We start from the raw sequence: 7,577 nt of genomic DNA, 5'->3' as shown, positions 1-7,577 counted from the left end.
GGGGAGCCAGGGTATCAGGGGAAACCAGGGAGGAGAGGGGCCCACGCTTGAAGGGGCGGGGGTGCCTCCTGGACCCAAGGAGTCTCCTGTCTGTAGGTCTTCTGGGCAGAACCAAAATATTCATTGCCTTTCTGGCCTCTTGACCTCACTTTTGTGGTCCTCTGCTTTGCTTCCTGTTTCAGTTTGGTCCTCACATGCTAGACCTCTGACTTCTGCCCAGAAGGACGATTAACCTGAGTGATGAAATCTGCAGAGGTGCCCACGGCTCACTAACCAGCATGCTTGTACCTGTCATTCTCTCACTGACTTTCCTGTCACGGCTCCAAACAGCCCTCATTGTCTCACAGACTCCCAAGAACAATTCCCTAAATACATGTTTTACTCTCTTTCCTGCTTGAATCTATTAGAGCTAAACGCAATGGCTCATTTCCTGTAAACATTGGCACCACCAACAATTGCTGTGGTAACATGTTACAATGGTCACCACTAATTTAATTAAAATCACCATGGAAACACCATGACCCACGCAGGTAATACCAGGGTGGGGTGAGGAAGGCCAAGCCAAAGTGGGATGTGTCTGCAGAACGACCAGTGTCAGGCAGTTTCTTTCCCATTTATTAAGTCAGCAGGGACTAGTTGCAAAAACAGCTCCCGCCACAGAGAAATATGAGTTAGTTGACCTTCATCCTTTTCTAGGTCTCCTCCCACTGACTTCCTGGTAAGGTCACACTGATTCCTGACATTTGCCTGACCTGGATTGTGACTTTACAGCACACGGTTTGAAAAGTTAATTTCCAAAAATGGTCTTTAATTCACTTTTGCAGCCATTATCTGTCTGACCTTAGGGTGAGCTCAGCTCTGCGTGATGCAAATGTCTTTCTATTGTCTAAGTAACTGCCCTCTTGAGGGCACGAATAAAGAATAATATGCTTGGCAGGATTTATTTATTCAAAATTACTGTCGGTGCCCAACATTGTCTCAGTCTGGGAACTGGGTAGGGGATAAATATGAATACAATCTCTCTCTGTCCTCAAGGAACTCATTCACTGGCAGGGGAAAGAGAGATTTATTTAAAATTTTACAATACATTGCAATCTGTGTTATGACAGAGTTTTGCAAACACTTTTTTGAGGGAAGATACTAAAGTGCTATCCCTTTATTAACAACAAAAGCCATAATTTTAAATAAGAAATCTTTGGAAGTTATAAGAAACAAATTTCAGTATGAAACCAGTTAACTGTTTTTGGTAAGTTCTTCTAACTTTTCTATTATTAAGTATATACTTGTGCAAAAAAGTGTACGGTATTCTTTAGAATAAAAATTTTAATAATCACTTAACCACTAAGAAACATACAGTAAATAACAATTCAAAAAAAAATAAGCTACATTTTAGGCTGATTCTATAATAATTGCTTTAAGAATCAAAGGAATATGGAAAACATTACAAGTTATCTGATTCTGAGATTCCACACAGTAATTAACAAATTTTTAAATTTTGGAATAATTTTAGATTTACAGAAAAAATTGCAAAGACAGTACAGAGACTTCTGGTATACCTCCACCCTGCTTTCCCTAACAGTTACATCTTAAATTTCCATAGTACAGTTTTCAGAACTAAGAAATTAACATTTGTATATTACTATTGACTAAATTTTTTGTGTGAATTCACCAGTTTTTCCACTAATGTTCTCTTTAAACACCAGGATTCAAGCTAAGATCTCCCATTGGATTTAGTCTCCTGAGTGTTGACTGTTTCTCAGTTTTTCCTTGTTTTTTTATGACCTTGATGATTTTGAGTAGTATCGGGTAGTTACTTTACAGACTCTAACTTGTGGGTTTTCTAATGTTTTGCTCATCGTTAGACTGGGAGTATGGGTTCTGAGGAAGAATATTACAGAGGTGTAGTGTCCTCATCACATCCTATTAGTGGGTACACGATGTCAGCATGACTCATCACCATTGCTGTCGACCTTGATCATTTGGTTAAGGCAGTATCTGGCGCCCCCTTGGCCAACATGCTTATACGTGTGTGTGTGTGTGTGTGTGTGTGTATGCACATGTGTACACAAGTCTGGGTGTTCCTCATGATCCTCAAAATCAATAACTGAATTCCCTGTCTTCCTGCAAGCCCGCTGCTCCTCTCCAGGATTCTCTATTTTGGTCAATGTTGCAGTTCATCCACTCAAGCTCCCAGGCAAGAAATCTGAATGATATTTTTGTTTACTACAGTCGTCCCTCAGTGTCAACAGGGGAGGGGGTCCAGGACCTTCTGTGGATACCAAATTCTGCAGATGTTCCTCTCTTACATAAAATAGCACAGAATTTGCATACAACTTATGCATATTCTTCCATATACTTTAAATCATCTCTAGATTACTTATAATACCTAATACTACATAATGCTACATAAATAGTTGCCAGTGAGTGGTGAATTCAAGTTTTGCTTTTTGAAACTCCCTGGAATTTTTTCAAATATTTTTGATCCACCACTGGTTGACTCTGCCGATGTGGAACCTGAAGATGTGGAGGGCCGACTGTAGTCTACCCATACTTTCTCCCAGATTCTGTATCAATACTGTTGATTCTATTTCCCAAACATTGTGTGAATCTATCCCTACTTCTCCATCCCCACAACACTTGCCGTGGTAAATCCCTCATGCCTTTCATTTGTATTGCTATATTGGATCATAATTCAAAGATCTTGAGTTTTTCCACCCAACTCATGCTTCACTGCACAGACCCCTGGTGGTCCATCTAAATCGCAAGCCAATCAAGCCACTTTGTTCTTAGAAACATATGGTGTCTCACTATTGCCTATAAGAATAAGGTTAACAATGAAATTCCACAGCTATGACCTATGGCCCATGGTCCTCTTCATATACTTTCTCTTTTGCTATTTTCTCAATACAACTTAAGTTCCATCCTTACCAAACTGTTCAACAATCTTCTAACACTTCCTGTCTGTATCTCCATGTCTCTATGCTCTTTGCTCTTTCTGGAATCCCCCTCGTTTGGGGAAAACCTAATTACCTTCTAAGACCTTGTTACTTGAAGAGTGGTCTGCTGACCAGATGCGTCATGTCACCTGGGAGCTTGTTAGAAATACAGAATCTCAAGCTCTACTCCAGACCATTGACTCAGAATCAGCATTTTCACAGCATCCCCAGGGGATTCTCAGGCATACTGAGGATGGAGACTCACTACATTAAGCCATCTCCATCATCAGCTTCACTAGAAAGTCTTCCCTGAATGCCTTTCACCCTTGTGTACCCACCTCCCTGCTCTCTACCTTCTTTGATGTTGTGTAGGAATCATCTGTTGATGTGAGCTCTTGAAGGAAAAAGGGATGTCGCCTGTTCATCTTTGTATCCTCAGAGCCAAACACAGGGCTCACTGTTCTTCATCCCATGAACAGCTACCAACACCTGCAATGGGCCAGTCACAGTGCAAGGTGATGACAATGACATCAGTGAAGACATGGAACGGTCCCTGTTTATATTCTAGGCGTGAAGACGATGTTCGTCAAAGAGAAACAGAGACTTTAATGACAATCTTGCAAGTGATCTGAGCCCAAAGTGTTTGAATTTGGAGGAGTAGGGAAACATCTGTTGACCCTAGGTGTGTCCCAGTGCTTCACAGGGACATGACTGTATCTACTCAAGGTCATCATTCACACTTGTAAATACAGAACAGAGAAAACAAAGAGGTGGAGTTGGTGATTACCTTATGCATCACCAAGCACACTACCTAGAGAATTTCACACTTGGAAAAGTTCTTAAAGCTACAGCTACCCAGCTGCTGTTTGAGTCCCCTTTTCAAAACTCCAGCCTCATAACTTTTCATTCTTTATTTAAATGCTGCTGCAGTCAGAGAACTCACTACATCCATGATCGATTCATTGCATCCTCATTTATCTGTGGCAGCCAACTTCTTCCTTAGATTGAGTTGATAAGTCTACCTATGTCTACTCCTAGCCTCCTGAAAGGTCTTTCTGCCTTGGATAAGTCACTGCTTCCCAGCTGGGATATCTTATAAATGTGAGTTGCCCATGAAGAATTCTTCATCAATAAGTTAGTGCTGAAGGCAAATGGAGTTTCATCCTGTTTGGAACCCCTGGAGGACATGCCTCAGAGTCAGTCCACCTGAGAGCCTAGGAAGTTGAGGTATCCACCAAAACCCATGCATCATAGGTAAAGGTTGTTGTTAGGTGGCGTGTTGATTCTCCGGCACTTATGGCCTCTCAGATAGGCAAAGTGAGCATGTGCCACAGTCAGAACAAATGCAGAGAGTCTTTGCGTGTAGAAATGAGTACTGAGAGGATATGAGCAAGACACCAGCAACGCCTGCTGCAGGAGAGGTGGGGGAAGGACGTGCACTCAGGTGTGCTTGTTAAAATAAAGAACTTGACCACTGGTAAGAAGAAACAGAACAAAAAAGTTGATTTTACTGTATTTCTTTCAAAGAAAGATAGTAAATATTCTATAATCTACAAAAATTAGTGGAGAGAGCAGATTTTTTTCATCAGCTGTTACTAACACAACTCTAGCTTTCCCTACGGATGCTTTTTTGGAATGGTCCCACTCATAGTCAAGGCCACTCAACTGGCACAGCCAGAGAATCTAGATAAGAAGACTGCCCTCCATCTCTTCTCTTCCTAAGAGGGTGCTGCATGCCACCACCAGCCGCCCAGCCTCCAGGTCACACCGGGGGTCAGAGGCGTGGCTGCTCATAGAAACTGGGGCAGGTTGGAATGAAATGGAATCTGTCAGTAAAGATCCATCTGCACCAGGTCTTCATCTCAGCACTTTGAGAGAGCTTCCCCCACCCTCAGAGCAGCCCCTGCATTCCCCGAAGTTGTTGCCTTGGCGACCAGTGCAACATAGACACGGAGCCCAGAACTCCTGAGAGAAGCAAAGCTTTTTTTAACGTCTTTATTGGAGTATAATTCCTTTACAATGGTGTGTTAGTTTCTGCTTTATAACAAAGTGAATCAGCCATATGCATACATACATCTCCATATCCCCTCCCTCTTGCGTCTCCCTCCCACCCTCCCTATCCCACCCGTCTAGGTGGTCACAAAGCACCGAGCTGATCTCCCTGTGCTATGCAGCAGCTTCCCACTAGCTATCTATTTGACATTTGGTAGTATTTATAAGTCCCTGCAACTCTTTCATTTCATCCCAGCTTACCTTTCCCCTCCCCGTGTCCTCAAGTCCATTCTCTACGTCTGCATCTTTATTCCTGTCTTGCGCCTATGTTCTTCATGACTTTTTTTTTTTTAGATTCCATATGTATGTGTTAGCATACGGTATTTATTTTTCTCTTTCTGACTTACTTCACTCTATATGACAGACTCTGGGTCCATCCAAGTCACTACAGATAACTCAATTTTGTTTCTTTATACAGCTGAGTAATATTCCATTGCATATATGTGCCACATCTTCTTTATCCATTCATCTGTCTATGAACACTTAGGTTGCTTCCATGTCCTGGCTATTGTAAATAGAGCTGCAATGTACATTGTGGTCCATGACTCTTTTTGAATTATGGTTTTCTCAGGGTATATGCCCAGTAGTGGGATTGCTGGGTCATACAGTAGTTCTATTTTTAGTTTTTTGAGGAATCTCCATACTGTTCTCCATAGTGGCTGTATCAATCTATATTCTCACTGACAGTGCAAGAGGGTTCCCTTTTCTCCACACTCTCTCCAGCATTTATTGTTTGTAGATTTTTTGATAATGGCCATCCTGACCGGTGTGAGGTGATACCTCATTGTAGTTTGGATTTGCATTTCTCTAATGATTAGTGATGTTGAGCATCCTTTCATGTGTTTGTTGGCAGTCTGTATATCTTCTCTGGAGAAGTGTCTATTTAGGTCTTCTGTCCATTTTTGGATTGGGTTGTTTTTTTTTTAATATTGAGCTGCATGTGCTGCTTGTAAATTTTGGATATTAATCTTTTGTTAGTTGCTTCATTTGCAAATATTTCCCTCTCTTTTCCATTCAGGAATTCAGGGATGCAGGGGTCTTTATGAAGTGGTAGCAGCAGGGCCCCTAACCTCAGGGCACCAGCTGAACAGAGATTCCCCTGTTACTTTTGGGTTTGATTTGTTGGCTGCCTCCATTAGGGAGTAGCAGCTCCTTGGTCTCTCCAAGCAACCAAGTGGGGGCCTCCATTTTCAGCCACAGAGGACCAAGAGAAATGGATACAGCAGCCAAAAGAGGGGGGAATTCTACCAATTAACTGTGAGCTGCGGGCTGGGGAATGGAGTAATGAGAAAATTGGGGGAAGTGGTGATTTTGACTGTGAGAAGTTACACTGAATTACATTTAAACTTTTAAGAGGGAAAAAAAGTCTATAAATGTTAGACGACTATATAAGGAAGTATTCACTGCTGGGTTGTTTTAAGATATATTCTCTATCCAGAACCTTGTAATAAACCTTGAAAACAGCACAGTGGCATTTCTTAGCCGAAACCAGTGAAATGCGTCTGGCCATAATAGCATTTTCTCAGTCGGCGCAAAATCATGAATCACCCGTTTCTCTAAGGACTTCATTAGTTTCAATGCAAGAGACTCTAATTCCCCCCCACCATTTATCTTATGGCAATAAAAACCATTTACTTACCATGGATGCCAAAGAATAGATTAAGCTGATAAAAAAAACTATAAGATTAACAAGTGCAATTTACTTGGCAGATGGAGGTATTTTACCATCTTATCAAGTTGTTCTCTCTCTGGAGGGAAGCTGTGTGTTGATACTTCACAACCGAGACCAAGCTGGGGCCAGTCAGACGTCAGTGTTAGGGGAGGTGAAGACTGATCATCGCTGTGGACCAGGGAATGCTCTCCTTGCATCACCAAAGAAGATAAGAAAGGATCTTTCCTTACACTCTCTAAATTTAACAAAGTTGTAAGTGTGTTTTGGCAGCATATAGAATAAAACTGGAACAATACAGAGAATAGCATGGTCCCTGCACAAGGATGACACACAAATTCATAAAGCATTCCTTATTTAAAAGAAAAAAAGTTTTTAAGTATACTGCTATAGTAAAAAGAACCACACACACATACAAACAAACATAAACACACACACAATAAAACAATATTATAGGTGGCAAAAATAGGAAGATGGAGTCTATAGATGCTATCTATACTTCTTAAATTAAGACATAAGTGTACTTATTATTCATAGGTGTGACATATGAATAATAATGTCAAATAAAAATGTACTATAATTCCTCCAAATTACTGGAAGGCAAACACACGTATACCTCAAATATCAAAAAGAAAAGAAAAGAGAGAAAGAAAGGGAAAGAGAGAGAGAAAGGAAAAGAAAGGGGAAAACAAAGCAAAGAAAGGAAAGGCAATTTTTAGAGCAAATGATGGAAATAAAGAGTATATTGAAAACAAATAAAAATCTCAAAAGTAAAGCTAGTGACATGTAAAACATAAAATGGCATGTTTGATTAGTACATTTGGATGACATGACACTAATAAATGTAAATAAAATGTAAATAAAAAAGAAACTAATGAAATCAGATTAGACAAAGAGTGACCAAGCAAATGTTAGCAAAG

The 7,577-nt window shown here is 40.7% G+C and overlaps 1 pseudogene; it reads left to right on the top strand.

Moving 5' to 3' along the window:
* The first annotated feature begins 6,918 nt into the window (after positions 1-6,918).
* On the top strand, positions 6,919-7,018 carry LOC117201545 (uncharacterized; annotated as a pseudogene).
* The last annotated feature ends 559 nt before the right edge of the window (positions 7,019-7,577 follow it).

Source organism: Orcinus orca, chromosome 16 (genome assembly GCF_937001465.1).
Source record: "Orcinus orca chromosome 16, mOrcOrc1.1, whole genome shotgun sequence".
NCBI lineage: Eukaryota > Metazoa > Chordata > Mammalia > Artiodactyla > Delphinidae > Orcinus > Orcinus orca.
Note: the sequence above shows the minus strand (reverse complement) of the source record. Positions and strands in the feature narration are given on the sequence as shown.